Source organism: Lepus europaeus, chromosome 20 (assembly GCF_033115175.1).
Source record: "Lepus europaeus isolate LE1 chromosome 20, mLepTim1.pri, whole genome shotgun sequence".
Lineage (NCBI taxonomy): Eukaryota > Metazoa > Chordata > Mammalia > Lagomorpha > Leporidae > Lepus > Lepus europaeus.
The window spans coordinates 40152748-40175006 of record NC_084846.1 but is presented as its reverse complement, the minus strand read 5'-3'; the positions used below and the strand labels follow the sequence as shown (position 1 = coordinate 40175006).

Below are 22259 nucleotides of genomic sequence, written 5' to 3'. Positions count from 1 at the left end.
TAAATCTGGCCTGCAAATATTTTGTTTGGCTGGCCCAGTGACCTTTGTTTTGTTTTGTCTTGGTTTTGTTTTGTAACTGAGTTTGAATGACTTTTGGCAGAACACATTTTGTCAAATTCCACAGGCCCACCATTCTCTATTGCCCTATACCTCAACCTGATTCAAATATTTATGTAACCTGCATGACACTTACAGACATGTGGGTTTGTGATGCCTGCTCTGCAGAGTAAGTGGTCATAATAGACATCCATGTTTCATTGCCGACCTCATAGTAAAAGCTATCAAAATTTCACTTCTCATTTGTTAAAGCTTTTTTTTTTTTGCACTTGTATTTTTTGCTGTGCTCATAATTAGATAAAGATCTTTCTATTCCTAGTGTGCTATGTTATTGTGAGTGGGCATCAGATTTTATTGGACACCTTTTCTCTATCTATTGATGAGCCTGTGATTTTTCTCTCTTTATTTTGTTAATTGGCAATGACACTGATTCAATATTAGCTGTTAAACCAACATTATGTGCTCAGAATAAGTCTCTTGCTCATGATATTATATCCTTTTGATACATAGCTGTATTGTTGCTATAATTGTTTTGCATAGAATTTTTACCCAAGTTGAAGAGAGAGCTTATCTTTCATTTTTCTTTTTATGAGAGGAAATACCCTTGTTGGACTGTAGCTGCAGGGGATGTTCATCTCATTAGGAATCTTGGGATGTGTATCCTCTTCATTCTGTGGAACACCTTGAGTAAAACTGATGATATTTCATATTGTGGAAAGAGTTTTCAAATTCAATTTCTTAATAGACATGGAATTACTTATATGTTCTTTTTATTCATGGGACACTGGGTTATTGGAGGTTTTCTAGAAATTTTGCCTTTTTAAACAAGTAACTTACAAATTAGTTGGCATAGTGTTATAAAAATATCCCCTTACGTTCTTGATTCTTTCATGATTTTTTTCCTTTGTGGTATAGGTATTTTGAATCTTCTCTCTTTATCAATAAATCTTGCTAGGAGTTTATTGATTTTATTTATCTTGATTCAAAACCAATTTGAGGCATTGTTTATTTCCTCTATTACATTTTTGTTTTTAATTTAATTAATTTTAATTTTAACTTTTCAGATACAACTGTACCTTAAGACATAATTAAGCCTCTAAACATTTGCAACAATATGTAAACACATTAAGAATGTGATGGGTATGAATTCTGACACTGCAGGTGTTTTGTGTAGCTAACCCAGATATCATGAACTCAATTGCTGTCAATAATATGATCTGTGATGGTGAACATCTTATGATATTCCAATGAAACTGAATATAGTCTTCCCACAATTTACAGTTATTTTTGAAATATTTAATATATGTTAAAAACTATGTAAAGTATTTTGTGTCTATTTATAAAATGAGTTATGTTCTAGATTCCGAAAACCTGGGTAGACTTTTTTTCCCACGTATATAAATATTCAGTGAGACCAGTTGGAAGTGAAGAAGTTCTCTCCTCCAAGAACACCTACCCAGATTATGCACCAACTCTACGCTGACCTTGTCCTTGATATGAGTTGCTGTTTACCTACCAGGCTACATATGAGGTCATGAGCAGCCACAATGTGTGCAGTGGCTCTGATGCCATGGCTACTCAGGTACTCACCTGACCTCATGAAGTTCCTCATTGTACACTGAGATTCCCATAGCCAAGAAATCTATATCCCCGCGCCCCTAGCTGTTTACCAGAATATTTCCAAAACCAGGTTTGAGAACCAATGTGATCTTTTCAGGAGTTTCACTTGTTTTTTAAAAAACTTTATTAAAAAGCTTTTTGTTTTAGCTATGTTTTCCTCTGAAGGCTCTCCTTTCTGCTATGACCCAGTAGTGATTGTCAGAGGGAAATATGCAGACATAAACCAAGTTCAACATAACCAACAATGGTCAATAAGTGGTTGGTCAAGCTTTTTCTAAGCATAGATGTGGTCTAAAAGACAGGGCAGACTGGGGAAGGATCTTTCTGTAAGGGATGATATTTATCCAGGCAGCTGTTCCAACATTAGATCCTTGATTGCACTTACATTGCGATCAACCTTATACATGTGTATTTCCACATTCCTGTTAATGGTCTTGACTTTCCTGTATCCAAAAGGTGTTTCTGTGTTCTGGTATTCAAATATTAACTTACCTTCACATGTGCCAGCATTAGCACTATTCATCTTCTATCAAATTCAGCCAAATCCATGTCATGTAAGGAATTGTATTTTTGAGTTGCCTATTATGAAGGTTGGCCTCACGCCAATTTTGGCCAGGAGTTGACTCCTCTTGGGTGTAGAATTCTCCTAAATTAACTGTTTGTGATAGGTGCTACCAACAGTGAATGCATAATGAGAATCTGTGTAGAATGGGCTTAGGGAACATCAATGTGCTGAAACTACCTAGACATAAGATGAAGACTTTTCTTTGTAAATGTTTTCCTTATGGTTAGTCACTAAAAATTACAGAGCTTTGGTCACCAGAAATGTATTTCTTATGCATAATCATTGAAACCAGAAATGAAACCTGATTCTGAATTTGAAACAGGGCATTTTATTTTGGTTTTCTTCATGGGAAGTGGCTGACTTGGGCAGAGTAGAAATAGAACCTTAGGAGCTCATGCAGAGAACCAAAAATGCATAATGAAAAAATCACTCATTGTTTGAATGATCAAATTTTGTGTTTAAAGGGCTAAAGAGTATTGTAACTGGATTTATAAAGAGCTTAACTATATCTGAGTTAGCTATTAGCTGCTGTAAAGCCTTCTAAAATATCTAGTCGTATAGATTCACTCACTGAAACTCAGAGAAAGTTCCAAATAAGCAATTCTAGACCATAAGTGTCTCCTCTCAATGCCTTCATGTATTTCCAATGGCCAAATCACATATCTGACATATCAACAAAAACAAATATATGACACAAAATTAGTTTGGAACATGAGTCCTTCATTTAATAGAACACTGTATTGTCAGATTTCTTAGTGTGGATCTATACTAACTGCCATTGAAAATGTTCACAAGAGCATCAAGTAAAAAAAAAAACAAGTTATGTAGGGTGCTTAACTGGTTAAAGCTTTGTGAAAATATATTAATAGCTTTATATAAAATCTGAATAAAGACACATCAATGTTTAATAGCAGTGGTTTTCTTTGGCAGGGTTTTAGACAACACTTTGGATTCTTATCCTTTTTTGCCTTATTCTAATAAGGATTGCTTACATAACAAATATGCTGAGCATAATACAAAGTACAATATTTCCAAACCTGTAGTCACCATAGAATGAAAGTAGGTGCAAAGAATTGTAGAGTGACCTCATGGTCACTTCTGTTAACAAAACTCCCAAGTCTCTTGCTCTTGCTTTAGAAACTTCTCTCCTACGTTGAATGCCAGATGGGTTGATTAAAAAAAAAACCTTCCTGACTGTTGGCTTTTACTATAAATGAAATGGAATCATTTCATTTTGGAATTTGAATGAAACTGGCAATGTAAATATGGAGTGATGAGCTCTTACTTTGTAGGGTCTTTTGTACCACATTTATTTGTGAGATTTGATCTGTCCCTATTTTCTTCTTTTTCTTTCAACACTTTCTCTTCAGTTGAACAGGACAACACCCACTCATCTTCCGTGGTAGAAGATAAAAAAATATGCATAGTCCTAGTTATTATGTCTTTCAATAAAGTCAGGATGGGAACATGAGCTGCTTCAAAAATATTAAGTCTTGTACATGTGTATATGATGACACTTCAGAAGTTCGAGGAAAATCTAATTAAAAGATAAGTTTATTTTGGTGCAAAAATATTTTGAAATTTGTGCATACTTTTTTTCATAATATGCATTGTCATTAACTTTTTAAAGACCCCTTGGTTGCATGGATTTCAGAATTATCTGCACCAAAATAAACTTACCAATTAATTATATTTCCCCATGTACTTTTTGAAGTACTCTCTTATTTTTCAAGAAAGACCATTCATTTATTTAATACTTTACAGTATTCTTGCAGCAATCCTATGAAGTAGATGGAAGTAGCAAGGAGGAAAATAAAGCTTTGAGTTTATGTGAACCACTCAGCTAGTAAGTAGCAGATTGCAAAACACTTGAGCTCATACCTTTTAATTCCCCCCAAAATTCTTTTTACTGCACAGCAATGACCATTGAAGTAGGTACTTCACAGCAATATGTCCATAATGGCTGGTTACAAGAATATTACAGGGTCACATGCATTAAGACTGCTTCATGATCCTTTAAACATTTAAAAGGTTTATTTATTTATTTGAAAGGGATACAGAGAGAGAGCGAGAGAGAGAGAGAGAGAGAGAGAGAGGTCTTCATCTGCTGGTTCGCTCTCCAACTGGCTGCAATGGCGGGAGCTGAACCGATCCAAAGCCAAGAGCTTCCTCCAGGTCTTCCCAATGCGGTTACAGGGGTCCAAGGACTTGGGCCATCTTCTGCTGCTTTCCCAGGCCATAGCAGAAAGCTGGATCGGAAGTGCAGCAGCAGGGTCGAGAACCTGCACCCATATGGGATGCTGGCACTGCAGGTGGTAGCTTTACCCACTACACCACAGCTCCAGCCCCGATCCTTTAAACATCTTAATTATTCACTGCTATTTTAGTTGTAAAACACAAGAAGCCAGGAGGGCAGGTCATCTCCTAAATCTTTAAGCTCAACTACAAATGATGTAAATGTATCATATTCAGTATTCTGTGGCCATGAGGACTAAGGTAGAGCTGTACTTTCTCTGCTAGCATAATCCAGTACTCTTACTTTTACATCCTTGATTATCAAGATATTAGAAGATGAAAATTAAAAAAACTTGGATCTTTATAACATATAGTTACACAAATAATATTTACCTTTTAATGAAATAGGTTGAGCATATGAGGAAAATTAACCTATACCTGGTGACTTATTTCCCCAGAGTTTGAGTTGGTTGGCTAGAGGAGCACCTGGTAGCAGTATTTACATAAAGAGAGAAGTATAACACTCAGAGGCCTTCACTCAAAGGCAAATGACAAAAGTTGCTGATCATAAGGAAGCAAATGTGAAGCTGATAATTTGTCAATTGAATGTGCATTATGACAGAGGAGCCTTAGGCATGGTCTTTCATCAAAATACAGAGAATACTCAACCCAACATATAAGGATAAATGACAAAATTTGTGACATTTTTTTTTATTTCGAGGTCCCACTTTCCATGAAATTACAATACCCTTCTAATTCCACCGGGCCTCCTTAGTAATTCCTATGCTTCTTACAGTGATGTTATATAAATATTCTAGGTATCTGTTGACTGATAGCAAAATTAAAATAAGTGCTCATCATTATATTCACTTATATGTTCAATGGGAATTTCTGCAACACACAAAATTCAAAAAGATAATAAATTTTACCCTATAAAATGTTCAAATGTTGCATGTCAAAAAATGAAGTAACATAAAACCTCTCAATTGTTATGGTATAAATTCTGTCTGTTCTTTCCTGAAAGGTGTTGTGATGCAAGATATTTAAAATTGCTTGTTGGAATAAAGAAGTCTTCTGCTCAGTTTTGATCCAATTCCAAACCAGAGGAACTCTCGCGCTGGGGTTGAAACAAAGTGCTGAAATGATGCATGTCCTTTGCTGGACTGAAAACCACAAAACCTTCATTCAGATGACCTCAAGGCCTGACCAGAAAGTACTCAGTGGCTTCTTCCGGTTACCTTTTCGGGCTGGCTGGTCCTTAATATAGCTAATGCTCCCCAGATGTGTGAGCTGCTGGTCCTCTTTAACCCTCTCTGGTCTCACATGCAGCACTGTCATTGGGGAAGGTAGTATCTTCTAGTGGAGACAATAGCAAATCTTTCAAGTGCCACAAAGGCATGACAGGGAATGCAATCAAACCTACTACATGCATGCTTTTCAAAAAAAATCCATTAATTAAAAAAAAACATTCAAGAACACACATACAGAGAGAGAGAGAGAGAGAGAGAGAGAGAGAGAGACTAGTATAATACCGCTTCCCTGGCCACATATGCCATTATCTAGCTTCAAGAAGCTTATTTCATGCATATTCACATTTCTTATTCACATTTCTTCTACCAAGTTATTTTGTAGGAAAATGCAGACAACATTATGCAGTTATCTATGTATGTATCCTTCGGGATTGGTTTCAGATCCCCAAAAGACACCAAAATCTTCAAGTGCTTAAGTCCCTTGTATGAAATGGCACAGTAATTGGATATAATCTAAATGCATGCTCTTGTATGCTTTAAATCATCTTCTGGTTACTTATAATACCTAACACAACATAAAGGCTATGTTAATAGTTGTATTGCAATGTACAGGGAATAAGACAAGAATAAAAAGTCTGTACATGTTCAGTACAGATGCAATTTTTTTTTCTCCAAATATTTTCAGTGCATGGTTAGTTGAATTCATGAACAGAACACATGGAAACAAATGATTGCCTATATTATATGAACAAACATTTCTGTACATAACTCAAAAAGGAAAATACATTTTTGCTTTTATATGATCACAATACTATGATTATTTCTTTAAAAAAACTGGTAATTCTTGAATACAATAAAAATTCAGCGTTTACATTTTCAGTCTTTAATGTCACAAATTTTTCTTGTTTGCTTTTATCAGCATCCAAAAAAACCTGTATAATCTTTAACATATACCTTTTATATCCCTTATTACCTGTAGATTTTCCTTGCCTTTTTTTCCTCTTTGCAATGTATTTGCTGCAGAAACTCAATTATTTGTCTTGTAGGATTTTGCTGATTGCATCCTGTTATGTATGTTCCTCTGTTCTTTATATTTTCTGTAAATGAGTAATTGGATCTAAAGGCTTGATCATATTCAGGTTTGATTTTTCTGAAAAGACTCCTTCATATGAAATGTTTTGTCATTTCTGGCATTACATATATGGTTATTTTCCTTTTAGAATATTCCAATCCTGTCATCTCTTTTTCATTAATTTGCTGAAATGTGACCATAAAGAAAATCTTACTTTTATCTATTCTCTGGTTATCATAGTAGTCCAATTGTTCATGAGTTTTTAAAATAATGCATTCAAGAAGGAACAGGCCACCAAGGAGAGAGGCGCCTTTCTCTGAAGGGAGGAAGGAACCTCCACTGTGACACGGCCTTGACTAAACAAGTTCAGAGTCGGTGAACTCAAGGGGCTTCCATTGCCTAGACAGCTCATAGCAAGAGTCTCGGGTGATTGCTGACGTTATAAATAAGAGTGCCAATTGTTAAATCAACAATGGGAGTCACTGGGTACATGCTTCCCACGTAGGATCTCTGTCCTTAATGTGTTTTACTATGAAAAGTAAAAACACTACTAGTCGAACAGTACCCTATACCTTGTGCAGTTGTGTGAGTGCAGCCTGTTGAAATTCTTGCTTAGTATATACTAAGTTGATCTTCAGTATATGAAGTTAATTGAAAATGAAACTCGATAAAGGGCGGGATGGGAGAGGGAGAGGGAGAGGGGAGGGCCGCGGGAGGGAGGGAGGTTGGGGGGGAAGCCACAACAATACAAAAGTTGCACTTTGTAAATTCACATTTATGAAATAAAAAATTTAAAAAAAATAAAAAAATTAAAACAATAAAATAAAATAATGCATTCATTCACTAATGTCTTCCAATGGCTGACTAATTTATTAAAAGTACCATTATGAGCTCATGAATTTATATTCACTAGATATATTTCAGTCTTTTCCAGTTTTGCCTTTATTAAGCTAATATTGCCTTATCTTGATCAGTATCTGCAAGTTGATTCTCAAGCCTTTGACAGAAAACTAGTAATTTTAAATACCTCCTTTGATATCTGGTGTGATTAGAGTTTCCAAGATGTGGAAATAGCCATTTCTCTAGGGAACTCTCGTTTCTTTCAGAAGGAAACTGGATTTCAACACTGAATTCTAGTGCTGAGGGTATTTACGACCAGTAATCGGCGAGTATTTCTAGGTATTTTTCAATTAAAATAGAAAACAAAGTCATCAATGTGATTGATGGTTGTAACTAAGCTTAAAAGTTCTAAACTTTATCTTGTCTTTCTCATATTAGTTTCTCCTTTCTAAGAACTCTGCTTGAGAAGACACGGGATTGTAGACTTACATTACAGAAGTACATATTATGCACACAATTTTTGAATAATTGAACTATCACTACCACTTATTATTATTGAACACTGATATTTCTTTACAACATTTTTTCTTGTGGTATGTATTTTGAAGATGTAAGCTAAAATTATGTTTTTTAAACAAAATATTTATTTACTTATTTGATAGACAGAGTTAGAGAGAGAGAAAGAGAAATCTTTCATCCTCTGGTTTACTCCCCAAATGGCCAGAACTGGACGACCTGAAGCCAGGAGCCAGAGCTTCTTCCAGGTCTCCCTGGTGGGTGCAGAGGCCCAAGCACTTGGGCCATCTTTCACTGCTTTCCCAGGTGCATTAGCAGGAAGCTGGTTTGGAAGTGAAGCAGCTAGAACTTGGACGAGTGCCCATATGGGATGCTGGCACTACAGGCAGTTGCTTTACCAGCTACACCACTGTGCTGGCCCCTAAAAATTTTTAGAGTTACTTAAAACTTACAATTTTTGTGTGATTATGTCATCAACAAGTTGCCTGTTTACATTCATTTATTTCATTTTAATAAAGTTTTAATAAAACTTAATTTATTTGAAAAGCAGTGAGATAGAGATAGAGAACTATTGCCTATCTTCTGATTTACTTCTCAAATGTCTGTAACAGCTGTGGCTGCTGGTCCTAATCAAGGAGCTAGAATTTCATCCTGATCTCCCACATGGTGACAGCAACCCAAGTACTTGAGCCATAACCTGCTGCTTCTTGTATACATATCAGCAGGAAGCTATAATTGGCAGACAATGACAGAAAGACTGACAGAGAGAGAGGGAGAAAGGAAGGGAGGGAGGGAGGAAGAGAAGATATAAGAGAGAAAGAGGCTGACTCTCATCCATTGGTTCACTCCCCAAATGCCTGTGATAGCTAGAGCTTGGCCAGGCCGGAACCAGGAGCTAGGGACTCAATCTAGGATCCACATCTAGATGTCAGGGACCCAAAGTACTTGAGCCATGGTGACTGGCTCTCAGAGTCTGCATTGACATGAAGCTGGAATTGGGAGCTGGAGTCAGGAATTGGACCAAGGTGCTCCAATATGGGATGCAGGTAGCTTAAATGATACACTAACTGCTAAGCCAAATGCCTTCCTCAACTTCACAGGATTTTTTTAAAATGTGCTTTTTGTTGCATAAAATGTTGCTATGTTTCGAAATCAGTTCTATAAAGCAGTACATATTTAATAAGTTTATATACTATCCCTACTCCTTCACCCTACTCTTACCCTTTGAAAAAGAGAAAAACTTTAAGCCTGGTTCATGCAGTTGCATACTGCACTTTTGCTTATTATCACCACTTATTTGTAGTTCTGTAATTAACTATATGCTAGTGTTCACCATGAGAACTTTTTTTTCATTTATTAAACTTTTATTTAATGAATATAAATTTCCAAAGTACAGCTTATGGGTTACAATGGCTTCCCCCCTCCCATAACTTCCCTCCCACCCGCAACCCTCCCCTTTCCCACTCCCTCTCCCCTTCCATTCACATCAAGATTCATTTTCAATTCTCTTTATATACAGAAGATCAGTTTAGTATATATTAGGTAAAGATTTCAACAGTTTGCCCCCATATAGCAACACAAAGTGAAAAAAATACTGTTGGAGTACTAGTTATAGCATTAAATAAGAGTGTACAGCACATTAAAGACAGAGATCCTACATATTTTTTTAAAAAAATTAATTTTCTATGCCATTTCCAATTTAACACCAGGGTTTTTTTTTTTTTCATTTCCAATTATCTTTATATACAGAAGATCGATTCAGTAAATAATTAGTAAAGATCTCATCAGTTTGTACCCACACAGAAACACAAAGTGTAAAAATACTGTTTCAGTACTAGTTATAGCATCACTGCACATTAGACAACACATTAAGGACAGATCCCACATGGGATGTAAGTACACAGTGACTCCTGTTGCTGACTTAACAATTTAACACTCCTGTTCATGGCGTCAGTAATCTCCCTAGGCTCTAGTCATGAGTTGCCAGGGCTATGGACGCCTTTAGAGTTCGCTGACTTTGATCTTATTCTGATAGGGTCATAGTCAAAGTGGAAGTTCTCTCCTCCCTTCAGAGAAAGGTACCTCCTTCTTTGATGGCCCCATTCTTTCCACTGGGATCTCACTCACAGAGATCTTTCATTTAGGTCTTCTTTTTTTTTTTTCCATGGTGTCTTGGCTTTCCATGCCTAAAATACTCTCATGGGCTCTTCCGCCAGATCCGAATGCCTTAAGGGCTGATTCTGAGGCCAGAGTGTTATTGAGGACATCTGCCATCCTATGAGTCTGCTGTGTATCCCGCTTCCCATGTTGGATCCTTCTCTCCCTTTTTGATTCTATCAGTTAGTATTAGCAGACACTTGTCTTGTTTGTGTGATCCCTTTGACTCTTAGACCTATCAGAGCCATCAATTGTGAACTGAAATTGATCACTTGGACTAGTGAGATGGCATTGGTACATGCCACCTTGATGGGATTGTATTGGAATCCCCTGGCACATTTCTAACTCCACCATTTGGGGAAAGTCCGATTGAGCATGTCCCAAATTGTACACCATGAGAACTTAAGTTGAAGGTTTTCAGTCATATTAATTGTATGAAAGTTATCATTTAGTAGATATCTCAGGAAGAATTCATAGATTGTTTTTAAGAGTTTGACTTTATATTTGGAAAACAGTTTATACAAATACAAAATACTTGGATCAGATTTATTTTTCTCATTCATTATAGATTTAAAATATTGCTACTTAAAACTGTAAAATATAATTTTCAGTTATAAATGACTCATTTTTGTATAAATGGTGAAAGAATTTTTCACTTTAATATTAGAATTTGCAAGTATTCTCAGTTTATTTCTTCATATATACACTCATATATATCTTTTAAAAATGTACATAAAGGGAACAAATTTCATATATTTCATATATACAATTTTAATAGCATAGCAATTCTCATTGTTTCCTCACTCCCTCTCTACCTTCTCCTTCTTTTCTTATTTTTCTTTTAATATTTTTACAATGATATACTTTCAATTTACTTTATAATCACAAACTTAATCCACTAAATAAAGAATTCACCAAGTGGTAAGTAGAAAAACCACTGTTCCTCAAGAGTATAGACAAGGCTATAAACAATAATCAAATCTCAAAATGTCAGTTTCACTCATATACATTACTTTTTTTGGTACTACATATGTTAGTTACCACAAATCAGGAAAAACAAATAACATTTGTCTTTTGGGGACTGATCTATTTTGCTAACCGGAATGGTCTCCAATTGTATCCATTTTCTTAAAAACAGGATTACATTCTTTATAATTCCACTGTGTATATGTACTACAATTTCTTTTTCTAGTCATCAGTCATGGACATCTGGGTTGACTCCATATCTTAGCTATTGTGAGTTGATCGGCTATAAACATGGTGGGGGGGTACAGATAACTCTTTTGTATATTGATTTAATTTCCTTTGGGTAAATTCCTAGGAGTGGAATGGATGAGCCATATGGTAGATCTATTTTCAGATTTCTGAGGAACCTCCATATTGTCTTCCAAAATGGTCATACTTAGGAAGTTTTTTTTTATTACATATTTTTATATATACTAGTTTATTGATATGGTTTTATTCTTTTTCAGCTCTTATTATACACATGTTGTTTCTTCTTTTCCTGTCTTCCATGAGACAGAATCAGATTTTCTAAGGGCTGATAATTGAATTGCACTAATAGAAAGTCAAATTTTAGTGATTAAGGTCCAATGATGGAAAAAACTGACAAGAGTATGAGTTGAATGCTTAGTCTCTATGACTCAAACAACCAACAAACTGTTTCCTAGTAATCTTATGTCCTCTTTTTCTGTTAAGTGATCAAAGTAGGAAATTATGTGAAATTTAGTATTTCATTTGAGATTATTCAGTTTCCAAAGTAAAGTTTACTAAACAAACCCAAGGGAAATTTATAATTCAATGCTACGCAAAACTTTGTTTTTCTCTAGTGCTATGTTTCCTTTATGAAAGTCATCATAACTATATTTTCCATTTCTCCTCCTGGCTGCTAGGAATCTGAACCAAGTTGTGGCTGAGTCTTGTAGTAGTAAACAGAATTATGCAGACATTCTTATTGCATGCATGTATTCTTTAACTTTGTCCCAACTTCTACTTCAATTGTTTTTAAACTTTGGTGCTAAAAGATGAGCTTGCAGAAAAGCTGTGTATATAATTTAGTTTGAATGTATATTTTTGAGAGAGAGTGAGCTTAAGCATTTCATCAGATTCTGATTCCAATGAGGGGCCTGTGATGAAAAAAAAAATCTCAAAACCACTGTTTCCAGAAAGTTCATAGTCAATTCAATTAAAATACTTTTAGTATGATTTCCATGAACTTCTTGAAGACCTCTCATATATATGAATTTCAAAATTTATGTACCAAAGCAAATTTATCTTTTAATTTTATTTTTCCATTAACTTTTTGAAGCCCTATAGTATTAATAACTGTGTTCATGTCAGAAGCTGTAGCTTAATTTTAAGTTGTTCAAAGACTTAAAATTAATGGTTTTCTTTTAAAACCACACTGTCTTTTTTAATTTGACAGAGAACAATTAATAATAAACTGATGAATTTATTATGTAGACCTCAGTCAATGTAATTCAACTCATGCTGTGTTTAAGTCTAGATTATGTAATACAAAAAGGAGAAAACAAAAAGCTCTTTTACTACAAACATTATTAAGAGCTTAATGGAAATTCATCACCTGGATTCACTAACTTTGGAAAGCATAGTGTCATGCATGATCATTCTAGTATCTCCCATAAAACATGTTGAGACACAAACCATTTCAATAAAGTCACTTATTTCTACATAAGCTAGTTTCATTTTCTTTTTTTTCCTCCTACTATCACCACGTTATGTTTTCTTGGGCGTGGGTAAATGTCTTGTGGTCTTTTGGTGAACATTCATCAAATTGGTTATGAGCATGTGGCTGTGCATTAGATGTCTCTGAAGAAGGACTTCCATTCACTTAACAAAGAATTTGGGTCTACGAATAATTCCTCCATTTTATGGATAAAGACAAAAGATTTTTTTAAAATTTTATTTTCTATTTATTTGAAAGTCAGAGTTACACAGAGAGAGGAGAGGCAGAGAGAGAGAGAGAGGTCTTCCATCCGATGGTTCACTCCCCAGTTGGCTGCAACGGCTGGAACTGTGCTGATCTGAAGCCAGGAGCCAGGATCCAGGAGCTTCTTCCAGGTCTCCTTTGTGGGTGTAGGGGCCCAATGACTTAGACCATCTTCTACTGCTTTCCCAGGCCGTGGCAGAGAGCTGGATCGGAAATGGAGCATTCGGGTCTCGAACTGGTGCTCATATGGGATGCAGGTGCTTCAGGCTGGGGCATTAACCCACTGCGCCACAGCGCCAGCCCCAAGTCAAAAGATTTTGAGGGTAGAATGATTAATAGAAAGGCTGTAGATCCAAAATGACATATCTGGCTCTTATAATGAATATATAAAATCTATCAATTGCATCTCCAGCTATATATGGCTGTGTATTTAGAGAGTATAATATCTTCAAGACAAACTGATAAAATAACATTGTTATCTGGAACGTGTGGTGATGATAATGTACCAACCTTGAACATCACAGAAGAAGAGTTAGAAGTTGGAAGTTTGAAAACTCACTGATCAAACATTGATTTAGAATTTATGGGTGGAAATTAGAGTGTACAAGTAATGATCAAAAGTATTCATGGTGAATTATAATCAATACTACAGTTCTATTTATTAATAATCTATAATCTTTCTATTTACACTAATTGGTGAAACAAAGCATACCACGCTTATTAAGTCAAAGCTGAGATAAAAATTAAACTTACACTTGGAAATCCAGAGTATTCTGATTGAATGTGTAACTGAATGGAATAATATACCTAGAATGCATTCATTTTGTATTTCACTAGTGATTATTTTTAGCTATTTGTGGTAATTCTTTAAGTCTTTTAAAAATTGAGGTATGAAGAACAAATTAAATTATATGCCAAATAATTATTGCATGGTGTTTTGATATAAATATGCCTCGTACAATGATCTCCATAACCAAGCAAAGTAACAAATCTATCACCTGGTATGGATAACATAATTAATATAGTTAACCTGTTCTGTGTATTTGGGAGGGGGGCGATGAGAAGGCTTAAGATCTACTGCCAGGCCAGCATTGTGGCTCAATAGGCTAATCCTCCACCTGCGGCGCTGGCACACCGGGTTCTAGTCCCAGTCGGGGTGCCGGATTCTGTCCCGGTTGCTCCTCTTCCAGTCCAGCTCTCTGCTGTGGCCCAGGAGGGCAGTGGAGGATGGCCCAAGTCCTTGGGCCCTGCACCCACATGGGAGACCAGGAGAAGCACCTGGCTCCTGGCTTTGGATCAGCACGGTGCACCGGCTGAACCAATGGAAAAAGGAAAAGGAAGACCTTTCTCTCTGTCTCTCTCTCTCACTGTCCACTCTGCCTGTCAAAAAAAAAAAAAAAAAATCTACTGCCCCAGCAAGTCAAAATATGCAGCATCTTATTAGCAATAGTTGTATGTTGTAAGTTAGATCTCTAGAACTTAATTGTCGTGTAACTGAAACTGTACCTTTTGACCAACATCTCCCCATTCCAACCTCTCCTCCACTCTTCTCCCTAACCTCTGGTAGCAACTATTCTACTCTCTGTTAGTCTAAGATTGACTATTTTTTTTTTAGGTCTTCCTTCTGTTGGTTCACCCCCCAAATGGCCGCCATGGCCTGCACGCTGTGCCGATCCAAAGCCAGGAGCCAGGGCCATCCTCCTCCATCCTCCCCAGCCACAGCAGAGAGCTGGACTGGAAGAGGAGCAACCAGGACAGAATCTGGTGCCCCAACTTGGACCAGAACCTGGGGTGCTGGCACCGCAGGCGGAGGATCAGCAAGTGAGCTGCGGTGCTGGCTGAAGATTGACTATTAGATTCCACATTTAAGTGTTATCATATTTGTCTTCCTGTGTCTGATTATTTCACCTATTCAGGTTTATCCTTGATGTCATGAATGGTAGGATTTCCTTTCCTTTTAAACGCTGAATAGTATTACATCATTTCTTTATCCATTCATGCTTTGATAGGCTGTTTTCACATTTGGATTTTTAGCCTACAGTAAGTTAGTAATTCTGTGAAACATACATTGGCATTAAAAAATTGTTTACTTGAAAAATAAAATTAACAACTTCTGATTTGGAACTTATTGGAAACAAGGTTATAATTTACAATAGCCTAAGAAGTTAGTTCTGCACAGTTTTTTCCTTACTATTCTTAGTGTAATTAGATTAAACTCTTCATTAAAATTTAGAGAATTCAGATTTAACTTGACACGTCAAAGTATTTAAAAAGTGGCCTATGATTACTCGTTGAAAGTGTTAATATGTACAATTTTCAATGACATGAATAAAACCATCTAGGTGGAATTTCCTAAATCACTTGCACTTTAAGCAAATGATTACACATTTTTGGTTTGTTGAGTTATTCAGTCAACCTGAATTAGTAGTTAACTTGTAATTTGATTGGTATGAGGTGGGAAGAAAAATACTTGAGGTTGAAATTTGTTTATGTGAATTTTTTATGAATTGTAGAGTCAGCTTATATGCTTAAAGTGGATTCTGACACGGATACTCTTTCCTTTCTTCCTGCTGATTCAATTCACCAGGACAGTGGTAATTAAGAGGCCAAATTAGTTAGGATATAGCAATCATTAAGGTAAACAAAGGCTCCCCCATTGCTTGTGGTCAGACATCTGATATTAATTATGGGAGTGGTGGCTAAACATTGATGCTGTGGTTAGAAGCTAGAATGCCTTTCTAAGCTCATTAGAGCTTATGGGTTGCCAATTCTCTCTGTCTTTGTCTCTCTGTCTCTGTCTCTCTCACAAACGCATGCGCACACACACATGCACTCTATCAGAACCACATATTAATTCTGAACTCTTTGTTTCTGTATTCCACTGATAATCCTCTAGAGAAACAAACAGCATTTCAAATGTAACACTAGATTAAAAAAGCAAAAATGCAAACAAACAAAAATGGACTAGCTTTCAGGTCAGTTTCTCTCACCCATGTGCCACCTGGAAGATTCACTGGGGGCTATGTTACTGTGTTATTTATTCCTCAATCATAATCCCATTTCTCAACTGTTTCACATTTTCTCTAACTGAACTCTCATCCCTGTCCAAAACAGAAGACCAGAAGAACTTCAAAGAAAACTTCACAAGGGTTTTGTTTAACTTGCCTCCCATCCCACTTCCCATCAAATGAATTCCTTGGAAGACAGGTCTTGATTAATAACTCCAGTTTTCAGGAGAATCATCCTGCTAATTTAATAATCAGGATAGAAGACTGAACAACATTTACACCTTCTTGCTTCTTCTGCATGTTATGGTGTGGTTCTAAAGCACAGGAACAGATGATGTTTACTGTCATCACTACATAGGAAGCACAACAGAGAAAATTTTCCTTTCTAAACTCATCTTACAGTAGCCTCACCCAGAATGTCCCCCAACCACTATTAACTGCAATTTATTTTATTTTTAAGAATTTAATAATTTATTATTCGAGAAGTAGAGTTAGACACAATGAGAGAGAGAGAGAGACAAAAAGGAAGGTCTTCCATCTGCTGGCTCACTCCTCAAATGGCCGCAATGGACAGAGCTGCACCGATCAGAAGCTTCTTCTGGGTCTCCCATGCAGGTGCAGGAGCTCAAGGAGTTAAGCCATCTTCTACTACTTTTCCAGGTCATAGCAGAGAGCTGGATTGGAAGAGGAATAGCTGGATGGTTTTTCATCTCTAGTTTTTCCTTCTTCATACTTTCTGTAGTCCCATTACCCAAAGATATGCACTACAGAGTTTCACAAGATTTTGTGACATTGATCATTTTCTTAAGTGGGGAAATAACCAGGAAATATGTTCCATGCCCCACTGCCTCTGAGAAACCACATGAGCAACTGACCTCACTGAGGGAAGGCTCACAATCCTGGAAAAAACACATTATGTGCGATACTGGTATCATTTTAAAGACCAGACCACTGGGGCCAGCATGTGTCACTGCCAGTAAAACCACTTCCCAGGATGCTAGCTGCTTATGTGGGCATGGGTTCATGTCCTGGCTGCTCTGCTTCTAATCCAGCTCCCTGCTAATGCTCCTGGGAAAGCAGCAGAGGATGGCCCAAGTGCTTGGGCCCTTGCACCCATGTGGGAGACATGGAAGAAGCTCCTGGCTCCTGGCTTTGGATTGTCCAGTTCCAGCCATTGTGGCCATTTAGGGAGTGAACCAGCAGATGGAAGACCTCTCTCTCTCTGACACTCTACATTTCAAATAAATAAATAATTTCTTAAAAATACCTGACCAATTTTGATTAACTATGAGTATGCATAATTTTTTAACTGTTTTTCATTTGGTCAGCATTCATCTTGCTTAAACTTTATATTTTTGCTACTTCAAATAATACTGCAATAATTCATTTAACTTTTTATTTGTTTCTTCTTATATACTCATATATGCACATCAATTCATTTACACTCGAGTGTTTTAAAGTAAATACAGATAGTGTAGTTGGTGTAAGGCAGAAGGGTAGCTTTGCTGTTTTTCCAGAAGTAAGTGGCAATAAAATAGTACACATTTTTCTCTATTTTTAAAAGTATTTGCATGCACCAGTCATTTAAAGGCAGCAGTGGTGGGATCTCCATTAGCCAGGGCTACAGGGGAGAAGAGAAAGGGACAACAGCCAGAACCTGGCAGGTGAGTGGATGTGTTCATTAATCTTTAGGTTCCACATGAAATACTGTGGGAAACAAGTCTCAGGGTTGCTACACATGCCGGTGGGGACCAAGATGGACAAGTTCTGCTTATCTTCGATTGTGTTATGCACTTGACTTTACAACTCATCCACTTGTGGAAGAAGTTTCTTTAGGATTCAAAATACAGGAGACTTTACCATAAGTGGTAACAGATAGAAACAAACTATTTTTCCACAGCCCACACTCATATTTCCTCCAGGTAGATTCTGGAAACACAGTTAAGAAAGTAAAAAATGGTTGTGTCTGATTTCAAACTATGGGAAAAGGTTCAAAACACACATTCATGTGCTATTGAATTTAAATTATAAGACTAACATGATAAACATTTATAGAAATGAATTAAGTACTTTACCAAAAACTGTTGGAATCACTTTGAGTATTAGCCATTTGGGTGTCTTTATTTTTGACACGGAGATAGGAGTATGTTATGGTCACTGCCAATTTGATAAATGACTTTCCCATCATATTCTCATTTTGTGGCTTTCGGTTAGACACCATATTGTGACTTGGTTGGTGCAGAGGCTGGTATTTTACTGTATTTTTAGAATATTTAGTCTATTTAGAAAGTTTACATAATTTTGGTTACAGTGACTAAAGTGACTAGGATTAAAATAAGACTGACTTCTACCAAAACAAACTGATCCAGCATTAGAAGATGGTCGTGTATGTGTGGTATTTGAAGTCCTTCTGATTTCAGGGTTTAGCACTGAAGATGGCAAAGAGAGGTGCCCATGAAGGAGAGAAATGCTTGTCTGTTATTTCAGGGATGAATTGTTCCTGAGAAGCCAAATGGAAAAACATCAATTTTATCGTGGTACTTGTTCTAGTCTGGAGACAAGTTTCATTTATTTTGCCAACTATGAAGAATTGATAATGGCTGCCTGGAGCACTCTGTGAAAAATAATTGAGAGAGTGAGTTCTTACCCTGCTAGGAAAGATGGCCACCAAGGTTTGAGTATGAGAGGAGATGCAGGGTGTGTGTGAACTATTTCTAGAGTAGTGGGCAGTGAGAGGGCTGAGTACTGCGTTTCTAGATGCTATTCTCTGTGCAGTTTGTGCCCTACTTTGAAACTACTGAATCAGAAATTTCCTGTGGGATGTTTTAAAAATGAATTATTATATTCCTAATATATAAACGTGTGTAATCCGTATTCAGAACTATAACTTGTATATGTATATAGATTATATAATGTTGTAATATATTATATAGCAGAACTATTATATATATTATATAATATATATAATAATATATATATGAGGTTTATAACACCAGGCCCCTTTAACTCCACTTGGGACATATCAGAAGAGTCCTTCCAATTTCAAGGCTCCAGATGGTATCTACTGAGGTCTCTGATACACATTTCAGATACTTCTCATTTATATTCATGTCACAAAATGCTTCCTGCTAATGTCTTTTCTTTCAAAAATAGAGTTTTGAGTTTTCCTGTTGGTCATTAGGGTTTCTGTATGTATTCTGGATACTAACCCTTTGTGATTGTGTGGATTTCAAGTATTTTTTTCTAGCTTTGGTTATGGCACCTTTCAGTGACAAGAAGTTCTTATTTTTTATAGAAAGCTTTTATTTAATAAATACAAATTTCCAAAAGTACAGCCTTTGGATAACAGCAGTTCTTCCACCCATACCTGCCCTCCCACCACTAGACCATCCCACATCCTACTCCCTCTTCCATCCCATTCTTCACTAAGATTCATTTTTAATTATCTTTATATACAGAAGATCAACTCTATACTAAGTAAAGATTTCAAGTTTGCACCCACAGAGACACACAAATTATAAAGCACTGTTTGAAGACTAGTTTCACCATTAATTCTCATAGTACAACACATTAAGGACAGAGGTCCCACATGGGGAGCAAGTGCACAGTGACTCCCATTGTTGATTTAACAATTACCACTCTTATTTATGACATCAGTGATCACCAGAGGCTCTTGTCATGAGCTGTCAAGGCTATGGAAGCCTCTTGAGGTCACAAACTTCGACCTTATTTAGACAAGGCCATAGTCAAAGTGGAAGTTCTCTTCTCCCTTCAGAGAAAGATACCTCCTTCTTTGATAACCCCTTAAGAAGTTCTTCATTTTAATATTGTCAAACTTCTGCATCTTTGCCTTTATGTGATGTGCTTTCTTGTATCGTGTTTAGAAAATAGTTCCTGGGGCCAGCGCCGTGGCGCAGGAGGTTAATCGTCTGCCTGTGGCACCAGCATCCCATATAGGTGCCAGTTCTAGTTCTGGTTGCTCCTCTTCCAATCCAGCTCTCTGCTGTGGCCTGGGAAGGCAGTGGAGGATGGCCCAGGTACTTGGGCCCCTGCGCCCACATGGGAGACTGGAAAGAAGCACCTGGCTCCTTGCTTCAGATCCGCGTAGCTCTGGCCATTGTGGCCTTCTGGGGAGTGAACCAATGGAAGGAAGACCTTTCTCTCTGTCTCTCTCTCTCACTGTATATAACTCTACCTGCCAAATAAATAATAAAAATATTAAAAAATACTTTCTTACTTTGATGTCATATTCTCCTGAATACAATTAGTAAATGCTCATGACGCAGTTGCCAATATACTCTTAATTTCATGATCTGAGAGATATAATCTTTTTAATCAAGTTTCTATGTATGTTTGGGTCTATGTCCAATTTTTTATTCATCTTCATTAGTTACTTATCTGTATTGCTAGCAAAAATAATACTGTCTTATTTCTTAAACTTTGTAATAAGTCTTGATATCTGAGAATACAGGCTGACCCAAGATCACTACCTCTTTCTCAAATTTGTTCTTTAGAAGTTTCTTTACTATTCTTGGATTTGCCCTTTCATATGAATTTTAGCATCAGCTTCTCGGCATCTATAATAAATAATTGTTTTGGCTTACGTTCCCAGGGTAGAGAATTTTGAGAAGAAAACTCATGTTCAGGAATTTATTCCCTTGCAATCAACACCAGGAAGAAGTGAGATAAGAAGGAGAAGTTGCTTTGTGGTATGGATGCATCAGAGGCCTTAGTGGATTCCAGGAGGAGGTCTGGCAATGTCCCAAATAAAGGGAAAGGGTCTTAGGTTAAGTCAAACATCTCTCAGTCATTTCAAGTGGATTGCTTATGTGAATTGAACATAGCACTGGGCAAGGCAGCTCCCTTCTGCTAAAAGCTATTCTTACAGGAAGAGTAAACTAAACTGCCACAGTGACACTGCAGGCAGTTTGGGGAAAGTTTCTTGGTGGAACTTCTTAGGCAGGTTGGGTTGCTGTAGCAGAAATACTTTCGAGTGGATGGCTTAAACAATAGGCGTTTACTTCTCAGTTCTGAAAGCTCGAGGTTTAAGATCAAAATATTGTACCTCTTGTGTCTGAATAGAGCTTTCTTCTTGGTTTTGTAGATGGCTGTGTCCTCATCATATTCTCAAATAGGGGAAAGCAAAGAGAGAAAGCAGGCTGTACTGTCTTTATAAGGGCACTAATCCCATTTATGAGGGCTCCACCCTCGTGACTACTTACTTACCTGTCAAAGGTCTTATCTCATGATATTATCACACTAGGAGGTAGTATTTCAACAAATGAGTTTTTTAAGGGGACACAAATGTTCAGCCCACAGTAGTGGATTTGGGTGATGCCCTATAGTACCCACTGCAGTTGGACTCCGCTCAGCTCTGTAGAAAACATCGCTACATCCTCTTAATTATGACCATGGCAGATTATCCCCTTTCCTTGTCAGCTGTTCTCTTGACACAACAGGTCTGCAGGGACTGGCAGTAGCCATGCCATAAAATTCAGTCAGTCAAACTGTAGCTATTTTCCTACTGGAAGCACTCCCCCTCTGGAAATGAGCAACTATAGATCTATAGGCTACAGAGACATCCTGGAGAATTGTACCCTATGTATGTTCTTTTTTAAAAAAAAAAGATTTTATTTATATATTTGAGAGGTAGAGCTACACAGAGAGAGAGAGAGACAGACAGAAAGGTCTTCCATTTGCAGGTCCACTTCCCAGATGGCCACAACGGCCAAAACTGAGCTAGGAGCCAGGAGTTTCTTCCTGATCTCCTTTGTGGCTGCAAGGGCCCACGTGCCTGGGCCATCTTCTATTGCTTTCTCAGGTCATAGCAGAGAGCCAGATCAGAAGAGGAGCAGGTGAGACATGAACCAGTGCCCAAATGGGATGCCAGCATCGCAGGCAGACACTTAGCCTATTGTGCCACAGTGCCAGTCCCATACCCTACGTTCTTAACAGATAATCTTCAAGTTGATGCCTCAACTGTACCTCC

General features: G+C 37.1%; 1 long non-coding RNA gene across 3 annotated transcripts in view; it reads left to right on the top strand.

The window, feature by feature from the left end:
* The window catches only part of LOC133749704 (uncharacterized), a 140180-nt gene that overhangs the window by 61759 nt on the left and 56162 nt on the right, over positions 1–22259 (top strand). The window contains exon 6 of one of the 3 annotated variants that reach the window (XR_009864608.1): positions 14878–15323. The exons of 1 other annotated variant lie outside the window; for it this stretch is intronic. This is a non-coding gene — a long non-coding RNA (uncharacterized LOC133749704). Of the gene's footprint in view, positions 1–5501; positions 6557–14877; positions 15324–22259 lie in introns of those variants that run through there. One more of the 3 variants, XR_009864606.1, reaches the window with a different exon arrangement.